At 43.5% G+C, this 20,053-nt stretch overlaps 2 protein-coding genes across 11 annotated transcripts in view; one reads left to right on the forward strand and one right to left on the reverse strand.

Annotated features, from left to right (window-relative positions):
- The window catches only part of LOC109928772 (CSC1-like protein 2), a 213,172-nt gene extending 194,278 nt beyond the window's left edge, over window positions 1-18,894 (reverse strand). For 7 of the 10 annotated variants that reach the window (XM_048596490.1, XM_048596489.1, XM_048596488.1 and 4 more), the window contains exon 1: window positions 18,586-18,796. The gene's annotated coding sequence lies outside the window, so the exon portion shown is untranslated. Of the gene's footprint in view, window positions 1-18,585 lie in introns of all 10 variants that reach the window. The other 3 variants (XM_048596481.1, XM_048596491.1, XM_048596486.1) reach the window with 3 other exon arrangements.
- A 130-nt stretch (window positions 18,895-19,024) lies between these two features.
- Window positions 19,025-20,053, forward strand: part of mrpl14 (mitochondrial ribosomal protein L14) — a 5,081-nt gene continuing 4,052 nt past the window's right edge. Inside the window, exon 1 of the mRNA XM_020517689.2 lies at window positions 19,025-19,348. The gene's annotated coding sequence lies outside the window, so the exon portion shown is untranslated. The remainder of the gene's footprint in view (window positions 19,349-20,053) is intronic.

Raw genomic sequence — 20,053 nt, forward strand, 5'->3', positions numbered from 1 at the left:
CCCTCAATCTTTTTGGTTACAGCCTCAATAAACTTAAATCAAGTTGGACAGAAGATTTCCCCTTGCACAAAACCATGCTGACTATCCCTAATCAGGACCTGCCTCTCCAAATGCATGTAAAATCTTATCTTTCAGGAACTCCTCCAACAACTTCCTCCCCGTCAATGTCAGGCTTACAGGTCTATAGTTCCCAGGCTTCTCCTTTACAGCCTTCTCAAATAAAGGTACAACATTAGCCATTGTCCAGTCCTGACACCTCACCCATGGTTATAGATACAAATATTTCTGCCCCAGGGTTTCTGCCCTAACTTCTCACATCATCAGTACATTTGGACATAGGACTTCCTGTGCTGTTATCCAAGTCATTAATAAATGTGAATAGCTGACATCCTAACAGATCCTTTTAGGATACCACTGGTCACACATTGTCCCCATTTTGTCACTTGTCTCTCAGAATTTCACCCTCAATTCCAGGGGCTTCTGCCTCAGATAGCAGTCTCGTGTAGGACTTTATTAAATGCCTTCTGGAAGAAGTTCATGCAAACAACATCTGTAGACTTTCCCATCAACTACCTTAGTCACGTCTTCAAAAAAAATTCAATGAGATTTGTCAGATTTGACCTACTTGTCATGAATCCATGCTGGCTTACTTTGATTTATTGATTGTTTGAAATGTTTAGTTACCCCATCCCTGATTATGGATGCCAACAATTTCACCATATAGTGTTAACTGGTCTGTAATTACCACTTTAGCCCTTCTGAAAAAGCAGAGTGACATGTGCAATTTTCTAATCCAGGCAGACAACTCAAGGGAAATCTGAAAGATTATAGTTAAGGCATTTACGTGTTCTCCTACTTTAAAATTAACAGTTGCAAATCTTCAGGTCTGGGGATTTGTCACTCTCCAATTCTATTAGGGCGACACGGTGGCACAGTGGTTAGCACTGCTGCCTCACAGCGCCAGGGACCTGGGTTCGATTCCAGCCTCGGGCGACTGTCTGTGTGGAGTTTGCACATTCTCCCCGTGTCTGCGTGGGTTTCCTCCGGGTGCTCCGGTTTCCTCCCACAGTCCAAAGATGTGCAGGTTAGGCGGATTGGCCATGCTAAATTGCCCGTAGTGTTCAGGGAGGTAGAGGGTGTATATTAGGTGGGTCATAGGGGGATGGACCTGGGTGGGATGCGCTGAGGTTCGGTGTGGACTTGTTGGGCCAAAGGGCCTGTTTCCACACAGTAGGGATTCTAATTCTAATTCTAAAAAAATTAGTTTCCTCAATGTAAATAAAGCAAAGTTTATTCAGTCCCTGTCTCTGATCCACTATTAATTTCCTCGCAATTTCTAGCAAGCTATCCTCCTTTCCTACGGTAAATACTGAGGTAAAAGTAATTATTCAACATGTCTGCTATTTCCTTAGTGATTGACAATATCACCACTTTCAAAGTTCAGTACTTCAAGTAGGAAACTTACTAGCACCTTCTCAATGCCAACTAGAAATTGCTAGTTAAAATGCTTGCCTAGCTAGTGATGCCCACATCCACAAATTAAAAAAGCTGGACATTTTATACCCATTTAAGAGGATAAACAGAACCTCAGGGGCACCCCTTTTTATCCATTCATGGGACATGGATACCACTGGCTGGCCAGCAATTATTACTTGTCCCTAGCTGCCCGAGAAGCCGGTGGTGAGCTGCCTTTCTTGAACCACTGCAGTCCACGTGCTGTTGGTTGACCCACAATGCCCTACGGGAGCAAATTCCAGGATTTTTACCCAGTGACAGTGAAGGAACTGCAATATTTCCAAGTCAGGATGGTGAGTTGCTTGGAGATGCTCTTGCAATTGGCGCTGTTCCAATATATCTCCTGCCCCTATTCTTCCATGTTGAAGTTGATGTGATTCTTGGAAGTGCTGTCTAAGTTAAGTTTCTCAGTATATCTTGTAGATAGTACACACTGCTGCTACTGAGCATGTGGGGGTGGTGGCAATGAATACTTGCGGATGTGGGCTAGTTTGTCCTGGATGGTGTCAAGCTTCTTGAATGTTGTTGGAGTTGCACTCATCCAAGCAAATGGCAAGTACTCCATCACACTCCTGACTTGTGCCTTGTAGATGGTGTACAAGCTTTGTTAAGTCAGGGGGGAATTTACTTGCGCAATACTCCTAGCTTCTGATCAGCACTTGTAGCCACTGTGTTTATGTGGCAAGTCTAGTTAATTCTCTGTTTAATGGTAATCTCCCCAGGATGTTGACAGTGGGCAATACTGTGATAGTAATGTCACTGAATGTCAAGAAGTGGTGGTTAAAATGTCTTCTTTTAAAGATGGTCATTGAATAGCATTTGCATGGTGAAAATGTTGCTTGCCACTTGTTAGACCAAGTCTGGATATTGTCCAGATCTTGTTGCATTTGAATATGGGCTGCTTTAGTATCTGAAGAGTTCTAAATGACACCAAACAATGCAATTGGTGAACATTCCCACTTTTGACCTTATGATGTAGGGAAGGTCATTGATGAAGCAGCTGAAGACACCTTCTCAGCATTGCACTGGAACACCACTAAGTTACATGCTTAAGCATGTGCAGTGGATCTTGAACCCATAATCTCCTCACTCAGAAGATTATGGGTAATGAGCCATGGCTAACATTTAAGTCACTGTGTTCAGTACTAAGTCTGCGATTTGCATTGTCAGAGGAATCATGTTTAAGTTGCAGCTCAGCAGGTAGCATTTTCACCTCTAGGTTAGAAGATTGTGGATTCAAATCCCACCCCAGAACCGCAAGTACTGAGGCAAGCATCACCCTCCAGTGCACTTGAGGCAATGGCGTACTACTCTTTCAGGTGGGATATGAAATTGAAAACCTGTCACCCTTTCAGGTGGATGTGTGATCTCAAGGCACTAGGCAGCAAGTTTTCTTCATACCCTTGTCAGCATTCACTGGACATTAACTGCATTACTGTTTGTGGGTTCACAGTGCAGAAACTGGCTGAGCATGCAACTACACAAGTTATTATATATTAAAACTATCCTCAAATCATATCAACAAGCATTCGGAATGCTGAATGCAAAAAGTTTCTCTTGACGAGGTGTCATGTTTTTGTATTTCAGCACGACTGAAGATACAAGTGATCACATCAACCAAAGAGGTGATAGCTATATTCACTTTAAACAGTTCACAACTTTAACAGAGTACAGTAATTACTCAACAATTTCAAGCTATTGCTAATTTTTAAAAATCTGTTTTCTTAAATCATGATACAACTTGGAGGAATGGGAATAAAAACATTTAAAGTAAAGCATCTAGCTGGCTGTCAGTTGGAGTGGTGCAGTATGACACCTTGCCAGTTTACAGTTTTTCATTAACAAGATACCTATTGTGCCTCCTTATTCCCATGAAGGCATTCTACACAGGTCTAGGCCAGACTTTAAAAATACATATCAAAGCATTATATAATTCTGGCCTCTAGGATACCCCTGATTTAACTGCTCTACCGATGTCTGTGCTGCCTACAGTTCCTTTCTTTGCTGTAGCTGGTCTATGATTCGAGATCCTAAACCCTTGAATTACCTCCCTATAATTCTCCACTTCCCACTCCTCCGTTAATACATTCTTGAAAAGTTTTAGTTCTGTACCATGACGCCGTATGTTAGTCTGATAACACTCCTGTGATGCACAATGGAACATTGCATTTACATTTCCCTTAATATAGCATGTAGTTTATATTATTCATTTATTGGTAACTCAAATACCTGGGAAGGGAATAATTCCATAACTTTGAGACCCTGAATAAGGGAGACAAATAACATTAGTTAGAATCTGGTAGTAAGCCTGGGGGAGCTTCAAGATCAACTATAGCTGTTAGAGGGACCATTAATTTATTGAGACAAGTAAACTCTCCAAAAAACCATAATGTCCAGCATGACAATGGCACAGGTGAAGTGAAAAGCAGAAGCAGACATTGGTAGATTGTGTGATGGAGCTGAGAAGCTTGGAAACTCAGCTCAAGGACAAAGATGATCTAGCTGCAAACATTTCAGTTCAGCACAAGATAATACTAGGCAGATACTTGCACAAGTGGACAAGTTTACTGTTTAACTTGCTACAAAACATCTATTTTTATGCATTTTATTTTAAAAGAGAGCTTAATGATCAGGCTGTGTTCAAACATTAAAGTAATTACAAAATTATTAAACATTTGTGTTGAGGTGTTTTTATACCTAATTCTACCTGTCATAGAACTTGCATTAGCTTTTATATTAACCTCAACTTACACAACCTTACAAAAGTAGTAGTCACCCAGTCTCCATAACTTAAAACATTATGTCAGCGTGGCCATACATGGTCAATGATCAGCCATATCCATTTTCCAACACAAGATTCTTTTTGGTTTTATTTTAAAAGCAGAACTGTAGATGCCATAAATCAGGACCAAAAACAGAAGTTGCTGGAAAAGGTCAGCAGGTCTGGCAGTATCTGAAGAGAAATCAGTTAATCTTTCAGGTCCAGTGAACCTTCCTCAGTACTGATGTTAGCTGGGAAAATGTTTGGTTTATATGTAGAAGATTGGGTGGGGCGGGGGGGGGGGGGGGCGGGAGTCGGGAGTAAACGATAGGTGGGGATAGAGCCTTCAGAAAGAGAGAGAAGAACAAGTGGACAGAGGAGTGGATAATGATCTGGCTAGGAGTGAATAGTCGTCAATGGAGACTGTTAGTGGTAAACAATAGGTAATGTTAATTGGCACACTATGTGATAACAATGGCCTAGTGGGGTTGGGGGCTAGGACATGGGTGAGTTCAGGCCCTAAAATTATTGAACTTGATATCGGGTCCAGAGGGCTGCAAGGTCCCCAAGTAGAAAATTAGGTGTTCTTCCAGCTTGCACTGAGCTTCGCTGGAGCACTGCAGCAAGCCTGAGACAGATGTTGACCAGGGAACAGAGTGGTGTGTTGAAGTGGCAGGCAACTGGAAGCACGGTCATTTTTGCAGGCAGAACATTGACCACTTCGCAAAACGCCTCTCAGTCTACACTTGTTTCCCCCATGTACAGGAGACCATATTGTGAATTTTATTTGTGCGTGTCTTTTTAAAAAAAAGGATAGTTCAATAGAGTCCCAGATAGGGGAAAAACTGTCTACACTTTCCTGTTAAAGTTAATCTACAGGGTATAAGTATTGCGCTGGAGGAGTTGTTTGGAAGGGCACCTTTAGTTTTGTGTATTTAGTGAGAAGCACTTTTTCTCAAACAATGCGAACGCAGTAGACTAGAGTATGGGAAGTGGCATCTTGCTGAAGGTGGTGGAAGTGGCAGCTGAGGATCTTCTGGATGTGGATACTGGCTGGATGGTAGTTAAGGGTAAGGGGAACCCTATCACTGTTGTGGGAGGGAAGAAAGAGGGGCGAGGGGAGAAGTGCGGGTAGCCCTGTCAACAACGAAGCTGGGGAATCCTCAGTTGAGGAAGGTGGACATTTCACAGGCTCCCATGTCAAAGTTCTCATCGGAACATATGAAATGCAGACGGACGAACTGGGAGAACAGAATGAAATCTTTACAGGAAGCAGGGTGCGAGGATGTATTGTCCAGGTAGCTGTGGGAGCCGGTGGCCATGTAGTGGCTATTAAAGGCCATTTTATCCTCAGAAATGGAAACAGATGTTGAGGAAAGGAAGAGTCAGAGATAGACCAGGTGAAAGTGAGGGCAGGGTGGAATTTGGAAACAAAAAAACGAAGCAAACTTTCCCATTCCGGATGAGAGGGGAAAGCAATGATATCAATGTAAAGGGGGGAAAAAAAAGAGCTGTGCATGGGGGCTGGAAAAGGACATACCCCATGATGAGACAGGCATAACCGGGACCCATGTACATATCCATGGCCACTCCAGTGTTGCTGTTTCTGACTTGCAGCATCTGCAGTTCTTTTTGGTTTTTATTTCATATTTAACTCACTGACACATCCCTTCTCGGTATTCCTGTCTTGAAGTTCTGCTCCTCTCCGGGATTTGTTTTTACTTGCCCGCCGACATTAATTTCACTGTTGCTCCTGGTATTTGACCAAGTATTTGCTAAAACCTGGCTTCCACAACCATATCATATTCTTCAATGACTGCTTCTGGCTCAGACTCACCCCATGTGGATTCCAATTCAATTTTCATCACTCACCCTTTGAATCCATCCAGGATCACGGGTATTTCTGATGTTCAACGTTCCACAGACAGCTACCCATGTTACATCCAGAGATTCACACTCAGCACCATGCAGCATCTTATGCGCACACTCTGCCTTTCTCTCCAACAGCATCGTATCATGTTGCAGTTCCAGCTCATTCGTCATACTACCAAGAAACTTTTTTTTCTTCTTTCCTTTCAGGCAAAGGATACAAGATGCAACTGAGATACCCCTAGCCCTCCGAAACCTTCCTCCCCTACCCTTCCTTCTGACTCCACCCCTCCCCCAACCACCTGCTGTTAGGTATTCACCATTCCTTCTAACTTTCCACTCTCTGCTGAACATTCAGTACTCAGCAAAGATCTCAGTTTCATTCCTCTGCATCCACCCTCTTAATAAATTTCAGACAAGTCTTTGCCTACACGCTCATCTCTTTGGACAAGAGTCCTCTTCCCTGTCCCAAAGACCCCTTTGCCCAGCTCCAACACTCTCCCTCCACCTGGACCCCTCCCTCTGGCCTTTCACCTACACTTGATCTGTTCATCGAGAACTGTCAACATGATATTGGTCACCTCAATTTCTCTACCGTCCTCACCCAAACCAATCTGTCTCTCTCTGAACTGACTGCACTCCATGTGCTTAGATCCAAGCCTATTGATAAGGGTGCTGTTGTTTTGGTCTGGCGTACTGACCTTTATGTTGCAGAGGCTGAGCGTCAGCTCTCAGATACCACCTATCTCCCCCTGGACCATGACCCCACCACGGAATCTCAGGCCATAGTGTCAACTAGAATCACTGAACTCATTTCATCTGGCAATCTCCCCCTACTGCCTCCAGTCTAATAGTCCCCCAGCCCCATGCAGCTTGCTTCTGCCTCCTGAAAACCCACAAAATGGGTCTGCCTGGGCAGTCTTATGTTTCTGCCTGCTCTTGCCCTACAGAACCATCTCTTCCTACCTTGACTTGGTCTTTTCTCCCCTTATCCAGTACCTGCCCACTTAAATCCCCAATTCCTCTGATGCTTTACACCAGTTTCAGAATTTCCAGTTTGTAGGCTGCAGCTGCTGCCTCTTTACCATGGATATCCACCCCCCACCCGGATGGTCTTGGGGCTCTGTTTCTTCCTGGAGTAAAGGCCTGAACTGTCCTCACCAACCGCCATCCTCCTCCACTTGGCCAAGCTCGTCCTCACCCTCAGCAACTTCTCCAACTTCTCTCATTTTCTTCAGGTTCTGCTCTCCTCTGACTTCAAGGAAGGAACACTGAGAAGGGATGTGTCAGTGAGTTAAATATGAAATAAAAACCAAAAAGAACTGTTTCTGACTTGCAGCATCTGCGATACTGGAGTGGCCATGGGTCCCAGTTATGCCTGTCTCATCATGGGGTACATCCTTTTCCAGCACCCATGTACAGCTCTTTCTCCAATTACATTAATGTCATTGCTTCCCTCTCTCATCGGGAATGGAAAAAGTTTGTCGGTATTTTTTTTGCTTCCAAATTCCACCCCGCCCTCACTTTCACCTGGTCTATCTCTGACTCTTCCTTTCCTCAGTGTCTGCTTCCATTTCTAAGGATAAAATGGCCACTACACATCCGACTCCCACGGCAACCTGGACTATACATCCTCGCACCCTGCTTCCTGTAAAGATTCCATTCTGTTCTCCGTGCAAGTCAGAAACCGCAATACTGACCGATCTATTTCCACCACTGTACTTTTCAAACCCTGCTGAGATGGTTTGTCAAATATCTAGTCAACTCCATTTCTAACCATTATCTCTCTGCAGTTTCTGCAACTTTGGCATTCTGTTTGACCATGCTGATCTGTGGACCCCTAATCACCTCCAGTAAGAAAACAGCTCACGTAACAGACAGACAGAGGCAGGCAGTCTGCTGACATTTGTCACAGCTATCTCCGGATTCACCTCTTCTGATGCCATCTTTACAAACCTTGCATTATTAGTCTTCCACAAATTTCAGTTAACCAAAACACTATAAAAACTGGCACTAAATGCTGTTGTTTTAACTTTAGCCTTATTCTAGTGCTTAAATATCATAAATGCAAAACCTTCAGGTGCCAAGCCAGTCAGCATCTCCTGCCATGACAACTTCAAGTTGTCATGTCACTGGCTGTGCCAGCATTTACTGTCCATCCTTAATTGCCTAGAAGGCAGTTAAGAATCAACCACATGGCTGTGTCTGGATTCACACACACCGCACAAGGCAAGGAAGGCATTTACCTTTCCTGAAAGGCATTAACGAACCAGATTTTTTTAAAAAACTGACAGTTTCATGACTCATTAGACTCAATTTGATCCTCTTCTATTGAAGTTTCACCATCTGCCATGCAGGATTTGAAGTTGGGTCCCCAGAACATATCCAGGTTGCTGGATTTACAGTCTAGCGATATCCATCCTTCCTGAAATTCTTCCAATTTCCTCTTATACAATAGGACTTAGTTCCGAAGGCTCTCTTATGCATGCAGTTGAACACTCGTTTGCTATGCCTCAATGGGTTTTTTGGTTAGGGTTCAAGGGCCTGAGCAGTTATGCCCATTTAGTAACAACACGTACATGCTTCAACAAGAAAGGCACTTCAGCAGGATGGTACAGCTAATGACTTAATGGCGATATTAGTATCAGTAAGGATGAGTAAAGGTAGTACTATGGTCAATCTAACAGGATGTCATGTGACTTTAGACCAATGTGAGGGTGTGGCTTTTTCTTTTACTGCTTACATTGCTGAGAGTCTGGTGTCATATGTAGGCAATAAGAATAACCATTTCCTTACCTAAAAAGGTATTAACAAACCAAATGGCTTTTTACAACAGCAGTTTAATTCATGGGATTGTCATGTAACTGGCTGTGCCAGCATTTATTGTCCATCATCCCTAATTGCCCAGAAGGCCCAGCTACAGCCACAGTTTCATAGCCACCATTAATTAATTGATACTAGCTTCATATTCCAGATCTATTCGTTTAAAAATGCCACCAGTTGCTGTAGTGGAATTTGATCCCATGTCCCCACAGCATTAGCCTGGCTCCCTGAATAAAGAGTTCAATGAGATAGCATTTGTTGTAATTACAAACTGTAAAGGTAGATATGTATTGGGGTAATACGCTCATTAAAGAGGAAAGGGTGCTTGTAGATTGAATATCCTCTGGTACTTTGTCTGACCTTGCAGGCTAGGTTTTTTTGGGCATTTGGGAAGAGCTTTGAAAGGGTCAAGACAATACCCAGGGAAAAAGAACAAAATACAATGTTAGTTAACATTAAAGCCAGGAAGGAAACTACACCCTCAGTTTTTGAGAAAATTCAGGAGGTACACCATGCAGACAAGAGCAGATTAGGAGATATGAAGATAAAAATAGAAAATGAAAGGCATTGGAAAAATGAAAAAAAAAACAGGGTTAGCAGCAATGGCAGCTGTACAGTGAGTACAATCTTCGTGGCAAAGGAGTCCAAGAACCTCTTACTCTTAAAGAAACTGCAAACTGAGGTCAGTTTAATACAATTATTAGGAATGGAAAAAGCAGTGGGACTGCAGGCAAAGGCTTTACATAATACAAGGACATTGATGGAGTGGGGTGACTGAGCTGATCAACGAGTACAGAAGTTGAATGATAGATGGAAGGCTAGACTCAAGAGATTGCAAGTTTGAAAGTGCAACTGTAGATGACTTGAGTAAAGAGCATTTTCTCCAGAAATCTTGCTGAACGGAAGTTGATGGGGGGTATATCAGTCCTGAGAGACACTGTGGATGGGGATGAACTGGTGTACGATCTAAACCACAGGAGTACAGACAATTTGTGATAGAAATATCTTGAGGTGGCCACAAATGTAGGAAGGTTAAATGAAGGGAACAATTTAAAGAAGTTTAATAAAATGCCTTTCACAGGCACAAGATTTCCTAAAGCACCCTATAAAAAGAATACAGCATTTTCAAAATATAGTCACTGATAGCGAGCGCTGTTTCTTACATTGAATTAACACAATAAGCTCTTAAAAACAGGAATTTAATGATCGTGTAATCTTCTTTACATGATGGTGAGGAATAAAAAAAAAAGGTGAGGAATGGAGAGAACTCTCCTGATCTGCTTGGAATAATGAAACAAAAACAAATTACTGGAAAATCTCAGGTTTGGCAACATCTGTGGAGAGAAAGCAGAGTTAACGTTTCAGGCCCAGTATCCCTTCTTCAGAAGTTCAGAACCTCACACTGGACTCAATGTTAACTCCGATTCCTGTCCACAGATGCTGACAGACCTGCTGAGATTTTCCAGCATCTGCTGCGTTTTCTGCTTTTCAATTGAGGCACAGACAGATCCTTGTTTATATTACTCATTTGAAAGAAAGCAGCTCCAGCAGTTCAGCACTCCTTGAAGTGTCAGTCGAGATTTGGTGCTCATGTCTGGGCAGGGGGAGTTTAACCCATAATCTGACTCCAAGAGGAACACGCTTTCCACTGAGTCACAGTAAACTGGCGAGCAAGAACGAAGTGGAAATGGGGTAGTGTCTTGACTAAATACAAAGAAAATATTGATTAACTCAGTCTGAGAAAAAAGGCCTCACTCCCCATGTCTGCATTTCACAGGGACTGTTCCCTCCAGGACACCCTAGCCCATTCCACAACCATCAACACCATATCCCTACTCCACAGCACCTTCCAAAGGTGCAATACCCACCCGTTCATCTCTTCCATGCTCACCAAGGGCCTGGAATTTTGTCTGCCATTGCTAGAGGGATGGAGTTTAAAAACAGGGAGGCTATGCTGGTCCTGGTGAGGCCACACCTGGAGTACTGTGTGCAGTTTTGGTCTCCTTACTTGAGAAGAGATATACTAGCACTGGACGGGGTGCAGAGGAGATTCACTTGGTTGATTCCAGAGTTGAGAGGGTTGGATTATGAGGAGAGACTGAGTAGACTGGGATTATACTCATTGGAATTCAGAAGAATGAGGAGAGATCTTATAGAAACATATAAGATTATGAAGGGAATAGATAAGGTGGAGGCAGGGAGGCTGTTTCCGCTAGCAGGTCAAACTAGGACTAGAGGGCATCGCCTCAAAATGAAGGGAAGCAGATGTAGGATTGAGGTCAGGAGGAACTTCTTCACCCAAAGGGTTGTGAATCTGTGGAATTCCCTGCCCAGTGAAGCGGTTGAAGCTACCTCACTTAATGTTTTTAAGGCAAGGCTAGATAAATTTTTGAACAGTAAAGGAATTAAGGGTTATGGTGAGTGGGCAGGTAAGTGGAGCTGAGTCTCAAAAAAGATCAGCGATGATCTTATTAAAAGGCGGGGCAGGCTCGAGGGGCTGGATGGCCTATTCCTGCTCCTAGTTCTTATGTAAACAGTCTTTCTGGGTGAAGCAGCATTTCAGCTGTATCTCCTCCAATCTTATGTATTGTATTTGCTGCACACAATGTGGCCTACTCTACATTGGAGAAAGCAAATGCAGACTGGGTAACCATTTTGCGGAACACCTCCTGTCTGTGCACAAACAGTATCCCAACCTCCCTGTAGCCAGTCATTTTAACAGTGTCCTGCTGGCTTGCCTGCTTGTCAGTCCTTGGCATGCTGCAATGTTCCAGTGAATCTCAGCGCAAACGGGAGGAACAACATCTCATCTTCAGACTAGGCACTTACCAGTCTTCTGGACTAAATATGGAGTTTATCACCTTCAGATTGTGAACCATTTCTTCCTTTTCTTTTAGCTTATGTTCTCCCCTCCCCCATCCCAATTACTGTGCTTTCATGTCTGGTAGGAGAGACACCATTTTTCTACCATGCTCACATTCTGATCCCTTAATCTGAACTATTAACAATCTTTTCTCCACCAGCACCCTGTGCCCACTACCCCCATCCAAACTATAGCATAAATGCTGCCCTCTCCACACTTCAGCTCTGAAGTGCATTAGACTCGACACGTTAGCTTGCTCTCTCCAGGGATGCTGTCCGACCCACAGATCTCCAGCATTTGTCTTCAGCAACTTGGAATCAAATAGAAATGAAGATTTTAAAGGGGAGAAACAAGGTTAGGTTATCCAATTAAAGAACATTAAAAGCAAAAGTACTCAGCACTGATTAGGCTAGTTATTATGTTTGAAGACTTGGGTGAATGAACAGTTAAAAAGGTAAGTCACCATAGCCCCACTCTAAGAGATGGCTGATGTTGAATTCAAACTGAGGGTCACCACGCCTCAGGCAAGGGAAGAGATTGAGAAGGTGGGACCTCCATACTGACCTCAGCCAGTATGAAGATTGATCCCACACTGTTGGCGCCACTCAGCCTTGCAAATCCAGCCAACTGGGCTAACTGACCCTCAGAACAACAGTAGGCATGTTAACACCAATGGCCAATTTAACCAGAGAAAGTCAAAAGGCACAGTTATTTCACAGGTTATTTGCAGCTTTCACACATTGGAATTTCCACTACTCTCAAAACTACTCAACAATACTCCTTTACATTGTACCTAACAAATACAGTACCCTACTAGGTGAGAACTTACTCCCTGTATCAATTTATTAAGCAAAAAGAATAAAGTATTAAGCTAACACAGTCCGGACAGCAGGCTAGTGATAAATTGCAGTGAATACAATGCATTCGTTCACTTTCAGTGCATCATAAAAGGAAGCCTCAGTCCAAATAATAAGCAAATCCACACAAGGAACAGTGAGCTGGTATTGGCAGCATTGTCAGAATCAATGATCTTCTGGTGTTCCAGACCCCTCAGAGTGAACAATAGTGTCAACATTGCTCAGCTTGTTGCACATTTGCCTCAGTTAAAAAATTGCAGCTTCAAATCCATATCAGAAATTAGAGGTTGAAATTCTACCATAGTTGATAAAGATGCTGGTATTTTTATATGGTGAACCATATCTGTGTCTCAACTACGTAGCACTGAAGAAATTAGGAAGTTTACAAAGTGCCCAGGCCAAAACTCCTCCAACAATGCCATTCAAAAATAAATTATTCTTCTGATGTCTCAAATCTTGTTGCACAAAAACAGATTCCATATTTAACTGAAAAATTGCTTAACTATACTACATCCAAATGTTAAAAAATTATGAAATTGCTTTATTACATAAGTTTGCAATTATGCAAGAGATAAGTGTGGAGCTGGAGGAACATAGCAGGCCAGGCAGCAGTGGAGCAGGAAAGTTGACGTTTCAGTCTGGGACTTTTCTTCAGAAAAAGGGTCCCGACCCAAAACGTCAGCTTCCCTGCTCCTCTGATGCTGCCTGGCCTGCTGTGCTCCTCCAGCTCCACACTGTTATTGACTCCAGCGAAAACTACAGATGCTATCTCTGCAGTTATGCAACATGCTTTTTTAAAAAAAGGCAAAAGGGGCAAAGGAGAGCTCATGGAGTTAGATTACAGATCTACCACAATGTCACTCAATGGCAGAACAAGCTCAACTGGCTATGTATTTCCCATCTGCAATCAAGTTACAAGGGAGCCCAAATTTAGCTATACAGTCTACTTATGACGACACAGTAGCAAAAGTTGTGTGCAGTTGCACTGGAAGTAGGTACCATCAACAAATCTCCACAACAAACAATATCCACGGCATCTGGTCAGTTACATTTCGTTAAAATGCATTTTAACAATCAGAGGGAATATACACTGGGAAAGGACAGGAACTGCTCATTCTATGAATCTGGTCTTGGAAATAAAACTGCTCCCCTTTGGTCAGTACAAGTACCTGTTCCTTTACATTGTGAATAAAAGAACATCTACATAATTTATTTCACTAATTGCATCCCAGCTGCTCACAATATACAAAAATCACATGTTCCATCATATCCTTATTTCAGCTCCAGTAAAATACAGTTTTAAAGTTCTGTCCTCCCCAAGTGCAATTTTATACCTGAAGAAAATGTTAACAAGTTTTCACCCATTTAGTGCCCATTTTGAAAATCACCTCATACTCTATTCTTTTCCATCTATGTTTTACTGAGTACACTTGCTTGACTGTGGCCCCAAGGGAAAAATTCATATACGTGGTGTTTGCTGTGTTGACCAGAAAAAGAAATTTTAGGAGGATAATGGCAGCATTGTAGGCTACTGACATGCCTCCTGCCTCCCTTTGGAGTGAGGAGCAGATACTAGCAGTGATCCAGATTTGTCATTTCATACTGATACTTAGAACAGTATTTCCCCAAAAATTTTTACCCCAGTGTGACACCATTTTATTGCCTCCAACTGTATTTGGCCCAAGTGTCCGAGATGGGACAGAGTGTGCCTTAAGCAATGTTCAGTAGGTGAGGTTTTATTTCTTCATCAGCAGGAATGAGAACACAGAAATTTAACACAGGGTTGGGATTTGATGAAAGGCAGGGTTTCCCAAGAAAATGAATATATTTCAGATTTTTCTAGCACTAATTGGGCCTCAATCAGCAATCCATTAGGCCACACCTACCAAAAAAAATTGAGCATTTGGACGGTTTTCCCTAACACTCCGAAGCCAGTCCCATTTCCACAGACTCCAAGATCTCACTTGTTGGCCCCCAGTGGAGTGACAATCCATCTTTTGTGAAGCCCCAAACTAAAATCTGATGCTGTAGTTTCCCAGATGCTAGGTTAAACACCACTGCAATTCCTTTCAGATTATATGCAATTATAGTCACACAGCATGAAAATAGACCCTTCAGTCCAATTTGTACACACCAACCAAGTTTCACAAACTAAACTAGTCCCACTTGCCTGCGTTTGGCCTATGTCCCTCTAAACTTTTCCCTATTTATGTGCCTATCCAAAACATCTTTTAAATGTTGTATCTGTACCTGCACCTGCATCTACCACTTTCTCTGGCAGTTCATTCCATATACAAACCAATCCAAACCATTCTCTGAAAAAGTTACCTCGCATGTCCTTTATAAAAATCTTTCTCCTTTTTCCTTAAAAGGAATGTGTTCTTGTTTTGAGCTCCCCAATCCTAGAGAAAAGACCTTTACTATTCACTTTATGCCCCTCACGATTCTATATATCTCCATAAAAAGGTCACCGTTCAACTTGCATAAGATAGTAGGTCTAGACTGCCAATGAGCCACAATCAGGTAGTCTCTTTACATAGCCAATGACACGTAGTGCCAGACAAACAACCGTTCAGAAAGCCTCCAAGGAGCAGGAAAATCAACGTTTCAGGCCGAAACCCTTCGTCAGGGCTGGAGAGGAAGAGGAGAGCCCAGAAATAGAGGGAGGTGTTGGGGCTGGGGTAAGGTAAGTTGGAATGCGATAGGTAGATGCAGGTAAGAGATTATAATGATTGGTTAGTGGGAAGGATGGAGTGGATAGGTGAGGCACATGGGGAAACGCTTGGGGTGGAGGGATTTTGAAGCTGGCAAAGTCACTATTCAGGCCCTCGGGCCAAGGCCAAGGATGGACATGTCATCAGGGGAGCAGGTGGGGGAATTAAATACAGGCTGACAACTCTATCTTCAGTTGCCATCCATGTTAATTCCCCCTCCCACTCCCCTGATGACATGCCCATCCTTGGCCTCCTCCACAGTCAGAGTTAGGCCAAACGTAAACTGGAGGAACAGCACTTGATGTTTTGCCTTGGGAGCTTACAGCCCAAGGGCCTGAACATTGACTTTGCCAGCTTCAAAATCCCTCCACCCCAAGCGTTTCCCCATGTGCCTGACTTGTTCATCTTCCTACTCACCTATCCACTCCATCCTTCCCACTAACCAATCATTATAATCTCTTACCTGCATCTACCTATCGCATTCCCACCTACCTTTCCTGAGACCCAACCCCTCCATCCATTTCAGGGCTCTCCTCCTCCTCCCCAGCCCTGACAAGGAGTTTCAGCCTGAAACATGGACTTTCCTTCTCCTCGGATGTTTTCTGAACAGTCGTGCTTGTCTGGCTCCATATGTTATTGACTATCTAAGGAGATTACCTGATTGTGGCTCATTGGCATAAGATAGTAGGTCTAGACTGCAAGTTGAAGGGTGACCTTTTTATGGAGGTTTATAAAATCATGAGGGGCATAAAGTGAATAGCAAAGGTCTTTTTTCTAGGGTGCTTATGGACCTGGCTTCCATGGTCTATGGTCTTTACAATTTCCTTACATACCTTTCCATCATTAAGCATTCAAATATACTGTAGCATGGATTCATTTAAAAACTCAAGTTTTAAACTGAAATTATCATTGTTAAAATAGTTTTCATGCGAAAAAGCATCTTTGAACAGGTGTACTTAAACATTAAGCAACATGTCAAGCAAAACTCTAGAAAATGGAGTGCTAAATATGATACCACTATTTAAAATAAATTAAACATGCATAACAAAGCTCTTGTACATTTTGTACAAAGTCCACATCCAAAGGGAAAACATGACTCAAAGGACTGCTCTGCTCATTCAGAATCAGGCCTATAAGATCACGAGAGAACAAACTTCTGATTTTTGCTTTCATTATTGCAGCCTTGGGATTGGACCATAAACCATCAAGATTTACAGATTAGAAGGAGGTGATATAACCTATCAGGTTTGCATCACGTCTCTGCCACAGCAATCCTATTCTCTTGCAAAAATTTTGCATCTTCCTTTGGTTCAAATATTTACTCACTTCTCCCTCATACTGATTTCTGCCTTACATTACATTTAGCAATCAGTCCATGCGAATATACTTCAATGAAGAGAGTTCAGCTAATCCCTCTCATTATAATTCTAAAAGTGATGGCCACTCACTGACGACTTTAACTTCCTCTGCACACATCACTAATATTTTGTATGCTTCAGTGGAAATATTATACTTATCTCTCAAGAGCCAGCAACAGTTTTGGACTCAGTTTCCCAGCCACAGCCTGTCCAATTGAAGGGTGGCTGGGATGGGGTAGGTTTACAGGCAGGAACGAGATATCAGGGATCATGAGGGGGTGAAAAGTTCTTGAATGGCCAGCCAACTGAGGGAGGAGGACTGAGGAGCAATGTAGAAAGATTATGGGAGGAGGCGAGGAGATCACAACAGTTGGGGTTGTGGAGGGGGATCAGTGAAAGGAGTTGATTCAGTCACGGAGGATGTTAATGAGGCTTGTTTGATGACAGAGGGAGGGTACTGCTCATTGGCACACCGAGAAATGTATTTACATATTCCATTCATTTGGTCTTATCATGACAGGGAAAAGTAATGTTTGATAAAGGCATCGGAGGTACCTTTGAAAATTCAATTTAATATTCATTTATATGGACGTTGGACTTAAATCTGTTACATTAGTCTGAGACAACTGCTTGAATGAGGGCACAAAGCAAAGAGAAGAAACAGGAGAAAACTGAAATAATTTAAGCAGAGAATAACGAAGTGCTTAAAGCCAAAGCTCAATGGGGCTGTTTCAAAGAACCTTTCCTACTACCGGCACTCTCCTGTAGATTATAGTCAACTGGTTATTGACTCCTCGTATACATTCATTTTTAATTTGGATTTCGAGTTTTTCATCCACTGTCCCCCATTCTACAATCAGCGATAAAGAACAACCCTAGAGCAAGATGAATCTGCGCAGCAAACATTCGGCTAATACAGAGACACATTAAGGACTGCAGATGCTGGAAGCCAGAGTCTATAGGTTTGAGGCTGGAAAAGCTCAGGTCAGACAGCATCCGAGGGGCAGAAAAGTCAACGTTTCGGGCTTCGCTTTTCCAGCCTCACGGCTTTTTTCAAAGAGACGATGGACAAAAAACAAAATCACTTAACGAACAAGATACTAAACACGATGCGTGTAAATTAATATTTAACTTAACTACGGTATCACACGTCTCGAACAATCGAAATGGCACTCTCTACATTTTACGAAGATTTGAATGCACCGCTTCCAAAGCAAAGGCCGGCACTAATGATGAGCAGAGACCCCCCCGAGGAACAAATAAGTCCTTAACAAACACTCAATTCTCTCCTCCCCAGCATTCAGGCAGGATGTGTTCAGCCTCAAAATACCCGCAGATTTTAAAAACCGACAATTACTGTGAAATGATTAGCAGCAGCCTTTTACTCTCGTGTGCACTGCATGAAAGATATCTGATGTGACAACGTGTTGAGGCCAATTATAGCGTTTAAAGAAATATTAAATAAAAAACACGTAAGTGTCCAACGTTTTGGATTCCTTTAAATGGAAAAGGTCGTTAGCTGCAATTGCAAACACGGTAAATTTTAAAACGGTTTTCGTTGTTTAAATGCTGGGGGGGGGGGGGGGGGGGGGAGGAACCATATCAGACCAGCAGCTGCTGTTATTTATTTTCCTACAACGACAACAGAATAAAGCGACTACCCACATCACCCCACAAATTAGGGAAATAAAACATCTCTGCACCGCAGAGAGAGGCTGTGTGCCGCTTAACTCGCTTCACACTGCATTCAATTAGAGTCCGGAGCTTTTCCCACAAGCCCAATGCAGGATAACCTGCAATGGGAGGGGGTGGGCCCAATCCTTACCTGCACACAGCCCGAGCCTTAGCAACCGACAACCTCCGCCCTCACTTCGCTCGCTCCTAAAACCCCAGATCCATTTAAAGGGTCACTCAGAATTAAATTTGCTTTTTAAATACTTCACCCCAGCAAAACAAGAAACAAAACCCACTGCCAGTTTTCAATTCCAAAGCGGCTGATAAACAAGCGTCGCTGCCGGTCAGAAGAAAACCGTCAGACTCACCACAGAATCGGCAAGGGGGGAGGAGGGAATGACCGTCACGGGGCGGAAACCCCACCCCCCCTTACGCGTTAGCGTCACCATCTGTGGGCGTGGCGGAAACCCTCACCATTGACGACCGCAAAAGGGAGGAGACCTCGCGTGATGACGCCAAGCCCCGCCCGTTAGACCACGCCCCAATTTGCGTCGCGGGCGCCGACCCGCCCACCTCCTACGTCACACGCAGGCCACACCCACACGTCAGCCCGCTTTTGTCGCCGCCCCCTCCCCACTCTCTAAAAAAATATTCTTTCTTCGTTATCGTTTTTGCGCCCCTCGCTACCCCTCCTCACTTTCCGCACACAACTCCCCCATTTCGGATCCCGTGCGAAAACAGAGGAGACTGTGGGACGGCGATCAGTTCCCTGTCATTTGCTCCTGAAGCTAACGGACAGTCTGAAAAACAAAAATCAAAACCGCCGCGCGGTCTCCGCACGTGCCCCACCCCCACCGCTCGGTCAGGGCCGCGGAAGGTCATCGATTCGGTTGGTGTCGTTCCTCATCTCTCTGGTAATGTTACGTTATATAATCTAATATAACTAAATAATGTTATTAATCTGCAGCGAGTGTCTCTTTCTCTCTCACGCACACACAGCGATAAGCTTCATTGCGCCTCGGGCCTGTCGTACTTTTTTGGCCCGGGCCTGGAGCCTACTCCTTCTAATTCTGTGGATTCCCTCTGGCTGCGAGCTGAGATGGAGAAATGACTGGTGCCAGCAGGAGATTAGGATGGGGGTGATGATATCCTATGGTTACCTTTTCTAGTCCTGTTCTGATGAATCAGTGCAGCACCCTCCCAAGGCCACTTTTTCCTTAGTTGACGATATAAGCAGGAGTTAAGTCTGTTTTTGTTTAAATTCATTCACCGGATAAGGGCATCGCTGGCTAGGCAGCATTTATTGCCCATCCCTAATTGCCCAGAGAGTGGTAAGGAGTCAACCACGTTGCTGTGGGTCTGGAGTCACATGTAGACCAGACCAGGTAAGGATGGAGGTTTCCTTCCCTAAAGGGGATTAGTGAACCAGATGGGTTTTTCCCAACAATTGACAAAGAATTCATGGTCATCATTAGATTCAATTCCAGATGTTTATTGAATTCAAATTCCATCATCTGCCATGGCAGGATTCGAACCCAGGTCCCTCGAACTTTCGAGACAACAAGGTGCAGGGCTGGATGAACACAGCAGGCCAAGCAGCATCATAGGAGCAGAATCTG

This window comes from Rhincodon typus, chromosome 5, assembly GCF_021869965.1.
Source record: "Rhincodon typus isolate 14 chromosome 5, sRhiTyp1.1, whole genome shotgun sequence".
NCBI classification, from domain to species: domain Eukaryota; kingdom Metazoa; phylum Chordata; class Chondrichthyes; order Orectolobiformes; family Rhincodontidae; genus Rhincodon; species Rhincodon typus.